Source organism: Dipteris shenzhenensis, chromosome 17, assembly GCF_047967505.1.
Source record: "Dipteris shenzhenensis isolate YYH24624 ecotype China chromosome 17, Dip_SZ_1.0, whole genome shotgun sequence".
NCBI lineage: Eukaryota > Viridiplantae > Streptophyta > Polypodiopsida > Gleicheniales > Dipteridaceae > Dipteris > Dipteris shenzhenensis.
In genome coordinates, this window is record NC_141612.1 from 16,977,886 (window position 1) to 16,999,879 (window position 21,994).

A 21,994-nucleotide genomic window follows, 5' to 3' on the forward strand; every position below is an offset into this window, starting at 1 on the left:
TCACCAAGCGGCCTCCAGATATCTGAGCCTGTCTATACAAAGAGACCGAGATTCTACCCCTCTCTTGAGCATCAAGCCATGCTCCAAACCTACGCTCTGCTGAACCTGAAGAAGCCACAACCGAAGTTGGGTCAAGCTAAAAAGCTTCCAAGTAAAGCTGAAACAACTGAAGAGTATCTGCCACATCACCCTCTTCCAGCCACTTTGCATACAAACCAGAGAAACTCTACCTCTGACTTCCCTTCCCTTATGTGCCAATACCTCCACTGGAACTAAGATATCATCAAGTTCCCCAATTTCTGGCTACACACAGAAGGCATATCCTCTGGCACATCTCCTGAAATTGTTTGAGAAGATTCACATGTCAAGCATTATGAATCCTCCAAAGATCTGGTAGCTTCAAGCAGTAAGCTACAACACTGATCTGCTAACATACAATGCAAATCCCTACAAAAACATCCATCTCTTGTCACAAAGTTGGACAAAGAAAGTCTCGACTGCTTTCAATAAAACATCAGTACGTTGATGCCGTGCATGCTAGTCGGCTTGTAGCACCAAAGACGACCATGCATCTTAAGGAATCCATATCTCAAAGTATAATGCAAATGCTGCTGTCCATCACACAACTGATCCTAGAGCCTTCCAAGCTTGCCATCCTCTACATACTAGTCCTTCATTGCATCCAACACAAGACTCATATGCTTCTCAAACAACTTAGTCTGAGTGAGGAAAGTATCTCAAGGTCTGATGATCTGTCTGTACAGTGAAATCAGCCCCCAGCAAGTAATGCTCCCACGCAGAGAGAGCAAGAGCCACAGCCAGCAACTCTTTCTCATATACTTGCAAATTTCTTTCAATATACTGCAACATTCTACTCTCGTAGGCAACAACCCATCCATTCTGCATGAAAATTGCACCAATGTTGTTCCCACATACATCACAGTGGACAGCATAAGCCTGACCAACCTTGCCATTACCCATAGCAAGGTTTGCTATACCAGCCCCAGTGCCCTGCATACCAAGCATGCCTATAGGAGCTCCGATAATGCCATGCATTCCATTTTGCATTCCTAGCTGCATGCCAGACTCCAGTGTTGGGAGGACTCCTGTCCACTATCCCAATCCTCATCACTATGTGACATACTTGGGAATTCTCCATGCTGCAATTCAATTACAGCAAGCAATACTTGCACTAGAGACAACCACAAGTTCACCTCCTTAAAGAAGCTGGTAATGTCTCCTCATCAAAGCAAGCACAAACTCACCCCCTTGAGAAAGTTGGTGATGTCTTGGCGACGGAACCATCGAACCGGCCTTCAACAAAATCAAAGGGCAGTAAAACTTACAAGTAACCAGTCAACACCATTACATTAACAATTCAGCAAAAGAGATTGGGAGCTAGAGTGCCCCTGCACCAAGACAAAGACACAGATTGGCCCCAAACCTTGGCGCCCCTTTCGGCATTTCTTTAATTGAGTCAGAGGCCCTGAAATCCACGCTACATAAAGGATACACTCCTTACAACTGGGGCATTCCATATCCCAGTGCGCATCCACATACCCCGCAAAACCATTACTGTTCACTACTCTCACCACTCCTGGCAGTAGGTCTCCATCCCTAGTCCAAGAAGCTTGCCCACAGTGTTGGGATATCTCAAGGTGTATGCCTCAGGCACACCTTATGTTTCTATGTGTGAGTGCTAGAGGCACAGTTAGGTGCCCACAAGCACAGTTAGGTGGTGGAAAAGCCACATAGGATGATTGAGTGAATCTAGGAGCAGATTGAGGAGATGATTGTGGAGCTTTGAGGTCATCAGTGATGTCAGTGACCTTGTATGAGGTGCCTACTTAAGGACCTCTTTCTTCTTCATTCTATAAGCAAGTATTCTGATTTTGTGTCCACTCTACTCTTTCCTTTCAGTGTTCCAACATGGTATCAGAGCCATTTGATCCCCGTTGAGCCCATTTCTGCCACATCATCATCTTCTTCCTCTTCTTCTTCTTCACCATCTCTCCCTCTTCTTCCAAAAATTTGCTTGAGCTTGTTCTCCTCCGATTCTCACCCATTTCCCACGCCCTTCCTATTGGAGATCCCTCTTGTTGGGGCGAATTTCGGGCTGCAAGCAATTGAAGAACTACACGCTCTGCTGGTCGCCATTGTACGAAAGTCGTCGAATCTTCTTCCTGCGTTTTCTTTGCGCCTGCTCCGTCTTTGTCTAATTCCTTTCAGGGCAAGCTTCTCCATACGTAGAGCTACCTTGTGCTGAAATCTGAGCAGCAATGGCTGCATATTGAAGGAGAAAACAGAGAAAAACCAGTCGACTTTGTTCAAGAAGGTGAAGGCGACCTGACGCGTTTTTTCGCCTCTCCTTCCCAGAGGATCTACTGTGGTATACCAGCTTTCTTTTGCCTCAGAAAGCCCCCTTTCTTTTGCTTTGAAGAGTGTGCTATAAGCCCTCCAAGTTCAGCTCTCTAGTTTTGACAGTTTTGACAAGCTTTTGAAAATGATGCTACATAAAATGCTACTCTAGCATTTCTGGTCTTTTGAAGTTTTCAATAACTTCACTACAAGTGTTGCTTCAGTTTTGTTTTGACTTGCTAGACCTGGTTTTGATTGGAAAGTGTTTATTTCATCCACTTCTATGAAGCATGTAAAAGGAAGCATCATTGTTTGAAATCTAGTCACTACTATTTGCTACATCAAGTGCTCATACTTTGGAAGTATTTCAGTTATTTTTGCCTTGTAAGAGAGATAGACACTGCCCAATATCTGGGTTAGACCCTCTCATGGCTACCTTATATAATCTTGAGAAGTTCAATGGAAAGGGCTTCCATACATGGCAAATGAAGGTAAAATTTGCATTGATGCGGGAGAACTTATGGGGACTTGTCAAACCTACTCCTACCGCTTCTTCTACGGCCTCCAATGCTGGACAATCTTCAACTCCGACACGACCGGCAAGGGATCCAGCAAGAGAAGAAAAAGCATATGGTATAATTGCTTTAGCTTTGGGTGATGATTACATACATCATATCTCTGACTTGGAGTCTCCTTCGGAAGCTTGGCAGAAGCTAGACATGATTTTTGGTGCAAGCTCTCACATATCTAAACTATCACTTAAAATCTCTTTCTTTGAATTAAAGATGGCAAGTGATACTACTTTAGCTGCTCATGTCAACTATATGCGGAGTCTTATGACTCAATTAGCTTCTATCAACTCTCCTATCACCCCTGATGATGCTATGGCAGTGTTACTTAAGAGTATGCCTGAAAGTTTTGATCACATTGTTAGCACTTTGAAGAATCTTCCCAATCCTAACCTTGAAGGCATTATCTCAGCTCTCCAAGAAGAAGAAAGGCACATGGAGCTAAGGAAAGGCAATGACACTGCTTATGTTATGAAATTCCAGAAGGGCAAGTATACTCCTTGCAATCACTGTGGAAAGACAAATCACCTTTCAAAGGACTGCTTCAAAGTAAATCCATGCAAGCACTGTGGCAAAAACAACCATAGTGAGAAGTTTTGCAGAGCCAAAGCAAAGACAGAAAATGTAAATCTACTTACAGTGAATGAGCCTCCACAAGATGTGGCATCCTTTGAAGATTATGCATTTTAGACTCATCTCTATGTATGCTCCAGATCTCTCTTTTTATGTCAAGGTACTCAGCCTGGATAGTCCTCCAAAATGAATGAAAATAAACTATTGTGTTTTGTGTGTTTTGTAAACACCTCTGGTCACCTTATGATGTAGGCCATGTGTATGTTTTGTTCCATGGTACCTCCTGCAGACATTGTGTGCATGTACATGCAGGGGAGATAACCATTGGAAGGTCTGTTTGTATCCCTTTTTGTTTACCTTACACCCAAGGGAACCCTTGCTAGCATGAGAACCTAGCCATAGATTTATCCTTGACCACCATGAGATGGCATGAGAAACTATGAGACTAGATGTATCCTTGACATAGCCTGAGGCATTTCCTTGAGGGGGGGTTTGTTGGGATATCTCAAGGTGTATGCCTCAGGCACACCTTATGTTTCTATGTGTGAGTGCTAGAGGCACAGTTAGGTGCCCACAAGCACAGTTAGGTGGTGGAAAAGCCACATAGGATGATTGAGTGAATCTAGGAGCAGATTGAGGAGATGATTGTGGAGCTTTGAGGTCATCAGTGATGTCAGTGACCTTGTATGAGGTGCCTACTTAAGGACCTCTTTCTTCTTCATTCTATAAGCAAGTATTCTGATTTTGTGTCCACTCTACTCTTTCCTTTCAGTGTTCCAACACACAGCCCAGAACTGTTACTAGCAGCCCACTCACCACTCAGTTCCCCACAACTGTCACTAGTGCCCAACTAGTCATCCATCTGCTCAAAGAAGAGAAAGAAAGCATACACAAGCTTTCTTCCTTGTCCAGGACTGCCATGACCAATAGTCTCTCCCTCGCACATATCCTGATACAACAACGTTGTTTCCAATAAGAGAACTGGCATCACAACACAGCAAACACTATGGCAGTCACACATGTACCATCCCTCTCGGGGTTCCAGGGATACTTCCCATCCCAAGCATGGATTTTCGACCCCTGCCTACTCAGCAACGAGGTTGTACCAAAGATGTGCCATCTGCCTAGCAACCACTCCTTGCATGTGACCCATCTCCTAAAGAAACCAAAAACATATTCCCACACAGAACATGTTACTTGCCAAAGCCAGCAAACAGAATTCACTATGAATTCGATCTCACTTGCATTCAATGCTCTTCACACTTTAAGTAGGCATCAGTATCCCAAACACTAACCCTGCTAGGCCCTGCTCTCCCACCCCACTGACAATAGGCATCCACATCAATGCAAACACCTGCATAAGAACCCGGAGTTGTTGCTAGCAGCCCAAGCGAGGTCACACAACTCCCCAAACTGCTGCAGGTCTCTACTGCCTCACTGAGATACCCAAGCAATTGGTAAGAGCATCACTGGCCTGCCCACAAACTTCAGAAGCATGAATTTGAACTGCAAAAATCCACAGTGGACCTCTTTGCCAACTAGACCTCTCCAAACACAGCTCAAAGAACTATGCAATCACTGTTAAGCATGAGTGAACTTTTAACGAGCCCGTAGCTAATGCAAGCTCATCCACGAGCTAATGCAACCCAGTCTCAATGATGCATTATCATGCTTGTACTTCAGCATAACCAGACCGTAAAACAGCGAAGTCCGAGGAAGAAAGAGAGAAAGAGGCCTCCTCTACTACTCAACCCTCTTCTATGTCCAATGATAATCAACAAGATCATGATCATCATGCTTGGGCTTCGAGTGTTAAACCTAAACATTTTATCATGTAGGACTACAGTCCTAATTCTAATTGTCTTTGATTCTATGGATGAGGGTTTCATGGATATATACAATACATTTAATAAGGTTAATCCGGAAATACTATCTTGATTGCATTACCATCCATCGTTCCCTTGATGAAGTGATTTGCAGAGAATGTAGTTATCCTCATTTTTAGGCCAAATGCCAAATGAGAATGATCTATCTTACTGGCTTGATTTAGAGCTTGGTGTATCTGGAGTGGATGGTGTGTGTTCAGTATAGCTAGGGGCTCTTATGAGATCCATGGTTTAATCATATGCTATAGTAAAATTGCCTTTGTAATCCAGCTCATGCAAACCATCCAGACAGAATCGAGCTCCTGCGAGCTTCCCTCTCCCCCTCGCTAGCTACCTCCACTCCCTAGCCCCCCCCCCCCCCCCCCGCCGCGACCACCCCCCGCCCCCTGTCTCTCCACCCTCGCCTTCCGCTCGCCATCCCCCTCACCCGCCGCCTCGCTCACCGTCCCCCATCCCTCCGCCTCGCTCGCCGCCTCCCATCCCCCGCCCCCTGCCTCTCCGCCCTCGCCCGCCCTCGCCCACCCGCCCCCCTCGCTCACCCGACCCGCCCCGCTCCCCGCCTCTCCGCCTCCATCCCGCTCCCCGCCTCACTCACCCGACCCCCTCGCTCCCTGCCTCCATCCCGCTCCCCCCCGTCCCCCGCGCCCTCACCCGCCTCTCCGCCACTCCGCCTTCCACCCCCCCTCGCCTCCATTCCGCTCCCCCCGTTTTTTTTTTTTTTTTTTTGGGCCCTCCGATTCACCCCTCCGCCCCCGCCACATCACCCCCGCCCCCCCGCCCTCCCGCGCCACCCGCCTGCCCCGTACCCTTCACCCCGCCTCGCCCGACCCCCCCCCGTTCACCCACCTCGCTTCGCCCGCCCCTCTGCTTCACTTCCCCACCCCGCCTCCACCCTCCGCCTCCGCCACCATCCCTTCCATACCCAGGCGCCATCCTCCCGCTTCGTCTCCCCTTTTGGGGTGGCAGCCTGTTCTTCATCGGAAGCTTGCAGTTAGTCTTGGCGGTATGGCGGCCCCCTGCCCGGATCCGGAGGCCCAGTCGGACCCTCCCTCTCCAGATGCCTACCGCGTTATCCTGACAGAGCAACAATCATCGCGTGTGCAGGAGGTTGCCACTGACTTTGCCCGTACCTCTGTTTACGGTAGAGTCATTGGACACTCTCCCTCCAGAGCAGCCATCAGGGACTGGCTCCAGTCCACTCTCCTGCTAGAGGATGGCCATATTGAGGAGGTGGCCCTCATGGGAAGGGGCATCTTCTGGCTCAAACTCTCCAATGAGAAAGCTGCGAGCAACCTGATTGCCGGTTCCCCCACATCGGTGGATGGAAAGATTATCATGATAGTCCCGTGGTACCGTGGATTCAGCGCAGCAGATTTTGATGTTCGGTTCCGTATACCTCGCCACCCAGTGACACTAGTTTTTCCAGGGCTTGCTGCTGAGCTGCGGCCGATTGTCAGGGACTTGGGCTCCCATTTTGGATGGGTTATGCACGACACCTTCGCCGATGCGGTGACCACGGCAGGAGCCCCCCGTGTCCGAGTGGCTGTGGCAGACCCTGCGACCCTCCCTGCAGTGATCGAGATTGTGACAGATGCCGGCAGCATCACCCAGAGCATGATAGTCACCGGACAGCCAGGTCAGTGCCTGAGGTGCCATGGCTTTGGGCACTTGGCGGCTGCGTGCCCACGCTTCGCCAGTTCATCTCGACCCCCCCCGTCCCCGCCTCCTCCGCCCCCGCCCCCCCCGGACAGTCACGTCAGGAGGAGCCGAGGCAGGCGAAGTCCGGTCCAGAGTTAGTGGGTGGCTGGACCGAGGTTAGAAGGAAAAGAGGAAGGAACAAGAAGATCTCGGATAAAGGCAAGGAGGCAGAGGTTACCCTTCCGGCAGCAGCACCCCAGAGACCTGACAGGTAGCTGCCCCAGGGACCTGGGAGAGCTTCTTCGTCGACGGCAGGCCGCCCTTCACAGCCTCAGATCCCCCCCTCTCCCGCTCCCCCGCCCCTTTCCACTCAGTCCCAGTCCCCTCCCCAGTTTCCCCTCCCTTCACCCGGCCTGCAGCCTCAGCCTCCGTCTCTTCCTCCTCAGTCTCCTTCTCCTCCCTCTCAGCCCCAGCTCCAGAGGAGTCCCCATCCCCCCCCTCACTCCGCTCCCCTCGACTCCTCTACAGTGTTAGCTGCACCCTCGGCTTCCCAGTCGAGGGCAGCCCCCGCTCCGCCTCCTCCACCTGCTCCGCCAGTCGCCTCCGTGGAGCTCGAGTCGCCTACCCCTCAGCCTCCTCCCCCTCCCCCCCCGCTGGCAGGTCACCCGGAGTCTACACCACCACCGGAGCAGGCTTCCATGGCCGCTAGCCCCTCAGTGGCAGACTCTAATGGGTCTCAGCCTCAGGAGAGAGCGCTTCCTCGAGACTTTTACAGATCAGGCCCCTGGGACTACTTGGACGTGGCCGACCTTGGGACCTTCCCGGCTTATCTCGACATCAGCATCTTCTTGCTCCGCAAAGGGGCGGATGGGAAGATTGTCGCCTTGGCCCCTAGGGATGGCCCTAGCTTCGCCTTCACGTTCCTCAGCGATGGCACCGAGACCTGGACAGACGACTCGGTTTGGGAGGCGCTCAGAGAGCAGACACACGCCCAGGTCTGTTCCTGGATAGGCCCGTCCGGTGGGCAGCTTCTCGAGACTCAGTGGTCCGAGGGCGATGTGCGCTTGCGGTGGCGCTGTGCCGCCAAACGCTTCCGACTGATTGTGATCCTCAGACCTACCCCGTCATGGCCTCTCCCCCAGGATGTCAGAGCTTGGTCCCATCAGAAACTCCGCACCTTCTATGGGATGACCACTTCAGAGATCTCGAGCTGGCTCGAGAAAGCATTTGTTCATGGCACCAAAGGCCTCTCGCCTTTGTTGAAGGTGTTGAAGGACGGGCAGGACGATCCCGTCTCCCCCTCCAAACCTTCTCATAAGCGGCAGCGCCTCCACTCCGACATGCCTGATTCTTCATCGACTTCGACCGCGAGCAGACAGTTGTTCGCAGCCCCCCATCCCTCGCCATGAGCCTACACCTCGTATCCTGGAATGTGAACGGGTTTCACTCTTCTGGCACCCGTGGTCCCAGGAAGCTCATTTTGCGGCAGGAACTTCAGCCTGCAGTGATTGGTCCTTTGGATGTACTTCTGCTCCAAGAGCACAAGCTCTCTGCGGCTCATTCCCGTAGCTGCGGGAAGGTTCTCCCTGGACGTTCCTACACTTACTGGGAGCCCTCGATCGGCGCACAGGGGAGGAGTGGGGGTGTCTGTACCTCCGTGTGCGAGCAGTTAGCCCAGGGAGTTTTCGGTCATGGCACGTTGATCCCAGGCCGAGCCCTTTGGGTAGGCCTGGATTTGGAGGGATCCAAAATTGGAATACTCAACATCTACGCTCCTACAGACCTCCGATGCAGAGCCACTTTCTGGAGGACACTTACAGGGATTCTTCCAGTCATGGATTCCTGGATTGTTGGAGGTGACTTCAACAATCTGGAGTCATTGGAGGACCAGCAGGGCAGAGGTCCGGAGTTTATAGGTATGGCTCAGGCAGAGCAGTCAGCTTGGGACTCCTTCATCTTCGCGACAGGAGGTAGGGACAGCTGGAGAGACCCGTCCTTCCGGCGTTGGCACGGGAGCCTGGACTTCTCTTGGGGCTTCCGCAGGGAAGGAGGCAGACTCCTGGAGAGGCTTGATAGATTCTATGTCAGTGATTGGGCCATCAGTAGAGGCGGTCAGGCGGGTATAGTTCCAGGGACGACACTTTCCGACCATGCGCCGGTACTCCTCATTAGATTCGGCAGCCCAGACCCTCCCCCCCCGGTCATGCAGGATCCCCGATTCTATTTTCTCGAGGGAGGACGTGCGTAGCAGTATTTGCAGTCTTTGGGACAGAGATTGGGGGGAGTGCACGGATTTGGTGGACTCAGTTGCGCAGGCTCTGCAGGAGTCCAGCCAGATCTGCCAGCTAGCAGCCCTACAGGTTCGTCAGGAGTGGTGGAGTAGAGAGAGAGCTCTTCGGAGGGACCTTGCATCCATTCAGCGACTCCAGCAGGCTTCCCCGGGCTCGGAGGAGCTTCGGATCCAGGCCCTTCGAGCCAGAGCCCTCCTGGAGGAGACACTCCAGCGCCGCTCAGAGTTTTCCTATCACGCCTCTCTCTCCTTCTGGGCCCGGAAGGGTGATCGGATGTGCAGAGAGTTCTTCAGGACGCATGGCCAGAGAGCTGCAGGTGATCAGCTTCGGAGTCTCAGGACAGCGGATGGTCACATCGTTACGGATTCGGGGGAGGTCCTGGGGTTGGCCACTGACTTCTACAGGACCCTCTTCCAGCAGGAGCCGCTTGCCCCTCGTGCTAGTCGTGCCCGTGAGGAGGTGTGGAGGCACATTCCATCCCTGGTCCAGCCTAGCATGCAGGCGATGTTGTTGGCGCCATTTACCTCGGATGAGATGCTAGAGGCCTTGATGGCTATCGACGGACAGAAATGCCCAGAAGAGGATGGGCTTCCCCGAGCTTTCTTCACTTCCTTCTGGGACCAGATCCATCAGCCCCTCCTTGCAGCTCTGCAGGGGATTTTCAGCAGCGGTTTGATGCCAGAGAGCCTCTCTTCGGGACTGATTTGCCTCATCCCGAAGGGAGGAGATAGACAGGAGATCCGCCAGTGGCGTCCGATCACTCTCCTTACTACCGCCTACAAAATCCTCGCTAAGATGATCAGTGCCAGAGTTCGGCCTCTACTCCCAGACCTCATTCATGACACTCAGACAGGCTTTGTCCAGGATCGCAGTATCTTGGATAATGTCTTCACCTTTTCAGAGGCGGCGGAGTGGGCTCAGCACAGTGGATCACACCTTGCCATTCTACTTCTCGACTTTGAGAAGGCCTACGATCGCGTGGACTGGGCCTTTTTGGAGGGGACTCTGGAGCGGCTAGGTTTCCCCGCAGGATGGATTCAGGGTATCTCAGCTTTGTACAGGACAGCGTCTAGCAGGGTCATCATTGGAGGCAGGATGGGTGAGCGCTTTAGCCTGGAGAGATCAGTGCGTCAGGGTTGCCCCCTTGCTCCTTACCTGTTTCTTTTCTTCGCCGAGGCCATGACTTACTACCTCCGGGCGAGGTCTACCGGGATCCGAGGGGTTCGCCTTCCACTTCGGGAGGACACGGAGCTTCTGGACTCGGAGTACGCAGATGATACAGCCCTTTATGTCCAGGATGATGAGAGGATGCTAGAGAGGGTGCGGATGGCCTTGGAGGTCTTCTGTTCGGCCGCTGGTGCGAAAATCAACTGGAACAAGTCAGTTGGTTTTCTCACAGACCCTGGGGCGTGTTCTCAGTGGGGGCGATTTCTGGGTTTCAGATGGATTCCACGAGGACAGACAGCTAGATACCTTGGCTTCCAGGTTGGCCTAGACATCACGCCAGCTCAGCAGTTTCTCCCGGTGCTAGACTCCATCCGACGGAAGCTGGCTTTCTGGAGTACTGCTAAGCTGTCTCTTGCAGGTCGTGCCCTGGTAGTTAACCAGGTCCTTCTAGCCACGGCTTGGTATGTGGCTTCATGCTGGTGCTTCTCGAGATCCAGCGTGGCACAACTCAGGAGGTTGGTTCGGAACTTCCTTTGGTCTGGGGAGGATGGTCTTAGAGATACCAGAGCCAGGGTTGCTTGGCAGACAGTCATTCTTCCGCAGGCTGAGGGTGGCCTGGGGGTTATCGATCCAGAGCTTCAGAGTCAGGCCTTGTTAGGCAAGCTTGTCATCCGCGGTTTGACCCCAGGGGGGCAGACGTGGAAGATGTTACTTCAGCAGGGAATAGGCTCTTGTGTCCCGCGCCGAGGTGGAGAGTGGCCACCATCCCTCAGGTGGATCTTCACTTCTGCCCCGCTCACTCAGCCCCGTTCTCCACTCGTTCGTAGCCTCCTCATGGTTTGGAGGCGGCTTTGTCTCAGTCTCATACAGTCCCAGCCCAGCTGTCAGGAGGAGATCGATCGCCAGCCGCTCGTCTGGAATGGGCAGGTCAGAGACGCCGAGGGCCTTCAGTTGGGGGAGAGATCGCATATCAGGTGGGACGGCTGGATGAGGGGGCCAGTCCGGTCCCTTCGAGTTTGGAGGGATACGTACAGACATCTGGAGATGACCGATCTTGCAGTCGCAGCTGGAGGTGCACGTGGAGTCCAGGCGAGACGCACGGAGATTGACGGAGCGATCCCAGCCGCTTGGTTGGCTCCACCTGAGCCTCAGGTCCTCATGCCTGGAGACACCCGTTGGCTGGGACAGTTCACCCCCCGTGGCATCCCACTGGTGGTCGCAGGACGTTTGGATGACTCCTCTATCGCCTTCTTCGCGGTTTCAGGGGATGGACGACTCAGGAGAGAGGATGCTCTCATCGACCCCCTACTCCCGTGGCAGAGGGTTAGGGTCGTAGGCCTTCTGGGGAAGGTCTGGCGTACCGACCCTAGTATCGAGCAGGACCAGTTGCAGCTTTGGCGTCTTTGGCTATGGGAGGGGCGGGCCTTGTCAGAGCTTGAGTGGGACCCAGGAGAGTGGTGGTGGCCAGAGATTGTGACAAGACAGGGGCCGACTTCCTTCTTCGCTTACAGCACGACTCTGGGCAGGCGAGTTCTCGGGAGGATGCAGAGCCGCCCCCCCACCCAGCGACCTAGCTGGTACGCACAGGGTATTTCCAGGTTCTTTTTGCAGGCATTCTGGAAGGCCTTGTGGGAGAGCTGGCGACCGCGGAAGATCTCATACTTCCTGTGGCTTCTTGCCCACAAAGGTCTTCCAGTGGGGAGCTGGTTGAGGCAGATAGGCCAGGACGGTTGCTGTCAGATTTGCCATGCGGACGAGGAGTCACCAAAACACTGCCTGTGGAGCTGCACGCGCGCCCAGGAAGTGTGGAGGTGGACCTTCGGGATTCTTACCCGCGCAGCACCAGAGCTAGGAGTGATCACTTGGGGCGCGTTCTGTTGGTGCAACACCGCACCTGGTCTTCATCACTTGTTCGAGGCATGCCAGCAGGACCCCACCTTCCTTATCACACAGGGAACGTGGGGGCCGCTCGAGGGTATCCCACAGCACCTAGCAGAGGCTGATACAGGAGTTCGGGAGAGGCAGCCACTCTGGGAGATTATCAGTAGCATTACAGGATGGCACATCTGGACCTCGCGCTGCGCGCAGATCCTCGGTGGCACTTCCTTATCGACTGCCCAGATCATGGTGGAGATTTGGAGTGAGATTATTCATACCCTCAGAGGCCAGTGGGACCAGATTCAGGGAGACTCCCGGGCTGGTCAGGAGAAGCGGAGACGCTTCCTCCAGGCTTGGGACACACAGAGCCTCTTCTTCGAGCAGACTACGCAGGGCCTTCGGTGGCACTACTCACCACCCCGATGGCTGTTCATTCACACTCAGCATATCCCTCCGTGAGAGTATGATTTATTATGCTACCTTTTAGGGCTGCGTCCGGTTTGTGAACGCAGCCCGTCAGCTATAAGCTGACCTCTTGTATTTTGTTCTCGAAGTAATATAATTAGCATTGTTTTTTCGGGAAAAAAAAAAAATTGCCTTTGTATTTTGGGACCTATGTTATGTAATGCCCAATATGGGTTGAAGCTGTTGATTTTTCCAAATTTTTGGGCGATGCTTTGCCCACACTAGACTTGCGTCCTCCTTGGAATGATGGGATTGGGAATCATTTTTGTATTCTTTTGGCCCCTTCCGGAGCAATTCATGGGCTATGAACTTGGCCCTATGAGCAGCTAAGACCTCCATCAATGGAGCTAACAACCCGGGAGACTCCTTAGCGCTGGCTGTACAAACAACCCACAAGTCCACAACTTGGCCAAACTTGCCGTACAAACAGCCCAAGACCTCAACTCTGAGCAGCCTTGGAGACCTTGACCAGTCCACGTACCAACCTTCGTACGTTCTTCTTGCCCGAAACTTCACACGGCTCCATACGTAGCCCGTACATCATACAAATGTTCCGCACAATTGTACCGCTGTTCCGTACACAATCGTACGGTACAACCACGAAAAGATGTGCTGCTCCAGCCAAAGATCGCGTGCAGACCGTCCAGCCCGTGAAGTCGTACCACCACTTTTCCAATGACCCACTTAAAATCCTAAGGTTCTTTGGGTCTCTCTTGGCCCTAGACCTTTCATTTTCCCCCAAGGCACAAATGCTAGAAGTTCTAGCATAAGCCTTGACCACGCCCCTTCTTTTCCCACGGTTCTGCCCACATGCACGCCAACATGCATGCACTAGAAATCACACCCTCGTGACAAGATCCAAACATCCAAAGACACACAAGGGTCCATGCCTCCTAAGCAATGATAGTTCTATTCAAGGATTAGAACCCCTTCTTAAATGCCCAAGGCAACTCACACAAGCCATACATGCAACAAGCCTTTCAAATGGATGAACCACACACACATACGCATATGGTATTTAAAACCAAATAAATAGTGCAATCATGCAAGTGACTCTAATAAAACCAAGAGAGTGTATGCATTTCTTTTTCACGAGATTCTTCCATTGCATACACCATATACATACTTCCATTGCATGGAGAAACTAGCTAGGTGTCTAGTTTCTTCTAACACTATTAAGAAACATGCAAAAAGGATTGTTATTCTCACTGATGTTGCTCAAGAAGAGAGCTTTACATGGTCATCGTCTCAAAGGAGCTCGCGGAAGGTGTGGGAGCTATGTTAAAGCAAAGCCATGGCATCAGAGCTTATGACAAGAAGAGCGCTTTACATGGTCATCATCTCAAAGGAGCTTGGGACAGAGGCGAGAGTGGTCATCTCGTTGGGATCCATGTGATCTAGCTGAAAGAACTCCGTGATAGAGCTCTGAGAGGGATCAATCATCTCTGAAGTCAAGAAGTGGTACCTGACGGGCCCTTGTCCTCGCGTTGAAGTCCCCCACTAGAAGGACTTCTCCGCGGCTAGAAAAGTCAAGGATGGACTGATAAAGGGCAGCAAATGGGGATGTCTCATCATCACCTTGAATATCTCTGGCAAAGTGGGAGGTCTCCAGGGGGAAGTAGCAAACTGCGACAAACAGATCCTGGCTGTCCATGTGTCATATCCAGATCCAAAGAAATCTGAAATGTGTATCTCTCTGCTCTATTGAAATGATCCCCCAAAGTGTGGATCTGAAAAGGACTGCAACCCCACCTGAACCTCGAACTCCTCCTGTACCCCTCGTCTCATCTCTGTAGGCAAACTCCCATGTATATCCGCTGACTATTGGAAGAGGGCGCTGTGGACTCTGATGTGTCTTTGCATAGAAGACTATGTCGTGGCCTGTATAGGATTCCGAGAAGTTCCCTGGTTCTGACCATAAGGTACCATTACAGTTCCAAATGGTGCAGGACAGGGTCTTGGATATCTGAGTCTTATAGACCTTGCTTCCCTATGTAGGGGAGGGGGCAGGTGTCCTGCGGGGGCCTGTAAGAAGTCGTCCCTCTCGTACCACTGCCCACTTCCCCTCCTTCCGGGCCTGATCCCGCTGCTACAGCAAAGAGCGCCTCTCCTCAACTTGTAGAGGTGTGAGGTCCTCATCCATAGAGATCACTGGCTGATCTCGAGGGACTGACCTGCGTCGTAGAGCTGAAAGTTGTGCCTGAGTGTCATGAAATCGTATGAGAGCAAGTTCCATAAGTATGTCAATCTTTGCTGTCAGGGGTTTTGTATCTTCTACCCTTCGTGTAGGAGGCTACCTTAAGAAATGGATGATGGAGTGGCCCAGTGGGCATATTTTTAATTGTAGGAACATTTCTCTAAACCAAGTCTATAGTCCATATTTTTGCGATATGGTCAGAGTAATTGCAGCTTTTCATTAGTCCTACACTCCATCGTACAAGGCTCTAAGAACTAGGATTCTGTAACGGGAGAAACAAAATATAGAGCAGGCTTTGGTTGTTGTCACAAAGGAATGGAAGAGTTATGGTGTGTCCTTGAAGGATAAGACTAAGTAGTGATTGTAAGTCTTTACGAGTTGTTCAAGTGTCAATGATAAAGATTGTGATGCAACTTTTTGATTGCTTGGATGATAGCCAACATTACCTCATCATAAGCAGCATAAAACTTTCCCTTCTCATCAAGCTTCTTGTTATTTTGATGATGCCGTAACTTTGCTTTAACACGAGTGGCCGACAACACTCTATTGCCGACTTCATGCCTCCACGGCCTCATCCATCGTGATATCTTGCTGTTGCTGGGGATGATGATGATAATGATGATGATGCTGAGATTGATATATAGTCAACCATCGACATGACTATGTTGTACTTACGACTTAGTACTGCCATTCTGCATTTTTGCATTTGTTGCATTTTGCATTTTGCATTGGTATGGATGCTCGTTTAGTAGCTCCACTACCACAACTCGTTGTATCAGAATTTTCACAGTCTCATAGACCCATCGGTCTTCCGAAGACTTTAATAAAATTTCTTTCTTTCTTCCTTCCTTTCCCAAAGCCCGGTGTAGTGATATCAATAGAAGATGAAACAGCACCTAAACAAGTAGTTGCACTGAAATGATGTGGCCTCCGCAGCTTCTTGCTTGGAGGTGGTGCACCTAAGGGCAAATAGGGCAAACACTAATGCCTTTGCCTTAAATTCCCAACACGCTCTTGTACTCTAACACAACTACCCATCTTGGGTTGCCCACAATAACAACATTTCCACTTTTGTGATCCTCCTACAAGTTGCTCTTCGACATTCTCAATATCAACCTCCTTCCACGAAGGGGATTGAGCATCAAGTCAAGGAGGAGCCATCACTCCAAACTCTGTAGTAGTAGATACAATGCACAGTGCAAGCAATCGGGATTGCATGCATTGCGTATATGCAACTTGTACAAGATGAAGCGTGCAAACAGTAAATCTTGTGTACGTTAAAGCAGCACAAAAATAGAAAAGGAGTCTTGAAATCAATATCCATAAAATGAAAATTATTATGCACTTCTCAAAGACACTTCTTGCGTTGTTGACGATTTGCCTTACACACCTACCTTTTGAAGGACCCAAGTATCACACATAGGTAGCTAGCTACTGTCATGACTACTCACCACAGTAGATTGCCTTGGACTCTTGGAATCCTACCTTATGCTAAGGTAGGTACCGAGGTACTGTAGTCTGTAGATTGCATGCAGATTGTAGGCTGCATAGTTTGTAGCGAATGTTGCATTAAGGGATTTGGGACTTGGGCAGCAACGATGTGGATGAACAAAGGATACTTAGAATGATGATCATGGCACCATGGCTTGCTCTTGGCCCTTGTGTGAGGAGACGAATATCCAAGAGCAACATGGGTTTGCTTTCGACTATGCCTCACATTGAGTAGCGTGTTGAGCAACATGAGATGAGCTTTACTCTTGGGTGACATGACGAACATGCAAGAGCAATGTGTGCTACTCTTGGGCCTATTATGACGACACCACATGTGGATGTTTGCCTTCAGCTGACCCTCAGATGACAATGTGCTCAACCATGGCAGTGCTTGAGCGTCATGACTAAGCAAGGTAAATCCACCTTGAGCATGAAAGTGACAATGAGCAAGGAATATTAGCCTAGAACGCCATGAACGTGTCCCAAAGTCGTGCTAAGCACGACCAAAACAACCAATGGAACGTTCCATGCAACAGTTTGTTACAAAACACCATGCAACCATCTCATAAGTACAGAGTTCTTCACAAGATCAAACCAAAAGAAACGTCATTTCAATGCTAAATCATGAGCATAAAGATCATTACCCTAAAGTGGTAATGACTCGATTCTAAACCTCATCTTACATCAAGATGGATCCAAATCTGATGATACTCGAAACATTAAGTCTATCTTATTAAAATATTTAGCTAGTTGTTACTGACCAGAGAGCTCAATAATGCACGGCATTGGATACTTATGTATACTTTTAGAAGATTAGAATATATCTAATCTAACAAGTTATTAAACAAGCAAAAGAACAAACTTCAATCTTACAATTACCTTTTAAGCCTCATTAGTCACCTTCCATCATACAAATAACCACACGATATATCGCAATATATTGATTCAATACAAACTTTCCCATACTATATAATCCCATAGTCCCCATGACTTTTATTTTCACTTTCTAGTAAGAACTCTTTGAGAAAAGCTTTCTCAAATTCCAACCAGATACTTGTAACTCGATTATCATCATGTAAGTTCATCCACCTGTTAGAAATCAACCAATAGAGGGTACGCACAGCGGAAGACTGATAGAATAGCCACAGTGTGTGTGGTGAGTGGAATCACAAACTTCTTAAACTTATGTGCTTCAAATAGATGTACACACTCATCAATAGACAATGATTCCGCTAAATATAGAAGCTACCAAAAGAATATATTTCCGTCCAAAACTATGACACAATACAAAGAGAGATAGATCCAAAGTCCACCAAAGTGTGGTCCTTTGATCTTACCACCATGTACTTCTACTATCTGCCGGATTTCTCTAAAACTTGAGCCCGCGTGCTCCACCTTGAGCATATGTAGACTCTTCGTCCATATCTCAGCACCTTGCTGCCCTAGAAGCCAGCCTGGGTCTCAGCCTCACTCTTGAGCTAATTCTGCAGCAAACAGTTGCCCTCCTTCACCTCCTCCTGGATGTAGGCCCAAGGATGGTGCTTTGCTGCTCCTTTCTGCTGTTATAAGGCCCAAGTGCCTCTTTTTATAGGGGCTGAGCCCCCCCCCCCCCCCCCCCAAACCAACCGACTACAGGGGGAAAGTGGCTGACTTTCTGCCGCCCCCCTCAGCCAACTTTTACTGGCCCCTACTGGGCCGACTTCTGCAGCCCCCTCCTGCCCTATATAAGGGCTAAGGCCAGGCCCGTTGGGCCCCAAAGGGCAGCCCACATTGGGCCCTTCCCTTAGGTCAATCTAAGGCCAGTGTGGCTGGCCTGCCATGGCCACCACCCCTGCCTTTTTCCTTGTCCTGCAGCACCTCTTCCAGGCCCATAGCCTACACCAAAGATTGTGCCACCTGGCTGGCCTTCTCCAGCCGCTTCCTGCCACGTGTCTCTCTCCGTTAAGAGCCGTACAATGGCACCTACTGTCCCAGATCTGATCCACGCCCATATGGCAGTCTTTATCCTGCCCATGTGTCTCTTTTCTGGGCATGTGTTGCCCTAGGTCTCCCTCCCCCAAGCTCTCCTCATTTGGGGGCTTACAGATGGGGAGGTGACCTTTCCAACACCACCACTTACATGATTGGCTACCTAAAGACAAACTAGCTTTCGTAACTTGCAATCAAAAGGGATAGATTTCAACCTATGAAAATCTTGTCAATTACGGAGGAAGATATAAAGGGTTATCGTTTTTTACATCATTCTCCTCTCCGCTCCTCTCCACTAAAATAAGGGTGGTTTTATAGACTCTTTATAAGCACTATTGCAACTACTCGAGAGACAAGTGATGTCACCATTAGGCAACAATGGAACGCGAGCACTATTGCAACTACTCGAAAGACAAGTGATGTCACCATGAGGCAACAATGGAACACTACTAGGTATAGATGTTTTAAGGGCTATTTTTTTAATATCCATTCCCGCTAGAGTTTTAAAGACTTGATTATCAAGTAATGAAGTTAGCGTTTTAACTTATTCATCTAGATTTTTCCTAGAGAATCGATTTTAATCTCAAGCCTTCAAAATCCCCTACACCTTTGGGATTCATTGTAGGGAATACCATACATGTTGGACATTAAGCTCAACTTTCAAGTTCCCTTTCTATTGGTTGAAGACTATAGGCTTACTATAGTCAAATAAACACAATGCCTACTAAAATACGTCAAATAAACAAAAGAGAAAGGAATAAGAAAGGAAGAAGGTGACGAAGCAAAAATAAACAAACAAATCAAGAAACAAAATCGACTAAAAACAGGAATCAAATCTCTCTCTCTCTCTCTCTCTCTCTCTCTCTCTCTCATTTAAGGATGGAAAAAAGAATTTATAGAAATTATTTAAAACATTAAAAACTAAAGGAACCACTTACACTTCCCACAAAGATGCGAAGTTAGGAAAAAAGATGCAAAATTATATTCCTAACTGAGAAAGCACATGCATGCTCAATCAAAATCTCTTTTGAAACTAAAAGAAAAACGCATTGTTCAGCTCCCCGCTTTTGTTTTCAGCTTATGTTCAATCATTCTAAACATGCCTGAGGCAGATACATCGTAGATAAAAGACTTCATATCTAAGATTGTGCGACTTTTTTCATTAATTTTTCTTGGATTATACCTCCTGTGTATTGGCAAAAGTTACTACGTTGAGCGATAAACGACTCCTTAGTTGTACAAAGGTGGGAAAACCTATGGAATTGGAAAGGAAAAAGAAATGACTCCATATTATGCCGAATCAAAAATGTTTGAGTCAATGTGAGGCATTTTTATAATGTGTAAACCACTATATTCAGGTTGTTCACGTTTATTATATATATCAACCTCTAATCCTACGGCAAATTGAGAGCGCCTAAGATCTAAGAAAACACAAGAATCCCATCTTGAAGTGCATTTGAGTTCACAAGAGTCATGAGGATAGATGCTTTCTCCAAAAGCACTTGGTCTTTGTACATACAATCTTGAAAGTCAGGAAAATCTGAACAAATAAATCATCTATAAAACGCCCAACTTGGCTAAGCTTATGTAAAATGATAGGGCAGGTATTGATGGAAATAAGACATTGCATAATCTCAAATTCATACGTGAAAGGATAAAAGTTTGCTAAAAAGACAGCACAATTAGTGCCATAGGGATTCCTATAATTTGTTGAAACAAAGCATCACCTATTGTTATGTATAGTTTATCTAAAAGAAAATCTATCCAAGAGCAAACATCTTTGACACTTATGACCTTTGTGTATCTTCTCTTTTTAGAATCAATGTCATGATGTTTATTATTTAGCCACAAAAAGTCAAAACATAAAGTTGTTTTCTCAACTTTTGGCACTTAGCATCTATCTTTGTCAAATCTCAGCTTAAACTTCAGCCATAAGCTTTTTAATTCTAAACTTCAGATCTTTGTATAAAGCATAGTAAAATCGTAGATTAGCCCTTAGCCCTAGTATGGCCTTGTAGGCTAGTTATGACTAGTCTCAGTCAACCAATTGACTTTGGGACCATATGTTGGCCACTATTGTACTTTCTTTATTATCCATTTGCAAGTACTTTCAGTTCTTTCAGATATGTTTGCTCTCTTGCATTCCATTTCCCCTCGTACCCGACAGTGGTCTCAGAGCTGTTTGTTCTGGATCCATCTTGCTCCCCCTACTTGTACAACATTTGGACACTTGGCTATAGACTTAACCTATACTATAGAAAGGAGGCACGTCCGACCCTTGTAACACATCATTTACAACATGCAATTACATATACAGTTCCAAACTAGAATTTCCTGACAAGTCTCCCATACTTGTCCCAAGCCTAAGGCTTGTGGCTTTAGTGGCCCTACTAGTACATGCTCAATACTCCCTCCTAATCAATGAGGTATTTTGGATATCAATTAATACAAGATTTATTTGCTACTTTCATGATGATACGTTGTATTGATATCGATAATACTCCTTTAGATAGTAGTTTCTCTATTTCTGTTGTAGAGCTACTCGCTCACCTTTACTCACGGAAACATCCAAAGCTCGAGTTCTTAAGCTATCTGGCAATAAGAATTTGTTTGATAGTACACATTACTTCAATAGTTTGTTTGGAAGAGGCAGCAGTCATTCTTTTGATCTTGCAAAAGGACACCTTCAGCACTCCATTCTCTTGGACTGCATCATTCAGGTTGCAATATAGAATGATGACATTAAGACACAAAGTATAGCTTTGAAAGGTCTGTTGGCACAAATGGTCGCTGCATTAAAGGCCAATGTGAAAACAAGAAAGCTTAAATCACAATCTGGTTTCAAAAATAAACCTTTGTAAGACTAGAATATATCCAATCGTACAAATTCAGATTTATGTTGTTCTAAAGTCCAAGATTCTACAAAGAAAATAAAAGAGAAACAACAGATTAAAAAAATGAGGTAACACAAAATTTAAGCCTTTAATCCTAGAAGGACCAAAAGAGAAAAAGAGAAGAGGAAAGTTACAAAGAAAAAATCAAATAAAATAAAAGTGGAGAAGAGAACAACACTACCAAAGACAAGAACTAAGTAATGATTGTTGAAATAAATAAAAGGATCACAAAAAAGTGTTGAGAGAACCTAAAACAATAAGTAAAAGCTCACTTTTTAAAAATGTATAAAATAATAATAATAATAACAAATAAATAAATATAATGAAAAATAAAAATAATTAAACAAAATGAAAAGAATAAAATTACTAAATAAAACACACTATTGAGAACTTTTAGTTGTTGGGGCTTCGCACCCGCGTAAGATATTTCGATATAGCTGGACAGCTGATCACCACTTGGATGAAAATTCAAAGAATTTGCGAGTCCAAAGGTAAAGGGAGAGCCTCCTCCGAAATTGTTTTGAATAGATATAGACTTGAATTCTATTGTAGAGAAGATAGAAGAGAATGACTGATTCGTTTATGCAAGTTGGAGGCCTATCGACTCAATAGGTAAAAA

At 48.1% G+C, this 21,994-nt stretch overlaps 1 protein-coding gene across 1 annotated transcript in view; it reads right to left on the bottom strand.

The window, feature by feature from the left end:
* Positions 1-21,994, bottom strand: part of LOC147891759 (SH3 domain-containing protein) — a 78,296-nt gene that overhangs the window by 25,823 nt on the left and 30,479 nt on the right. The gene's annotated exons all lie outside the window — the stretch shown is intronic.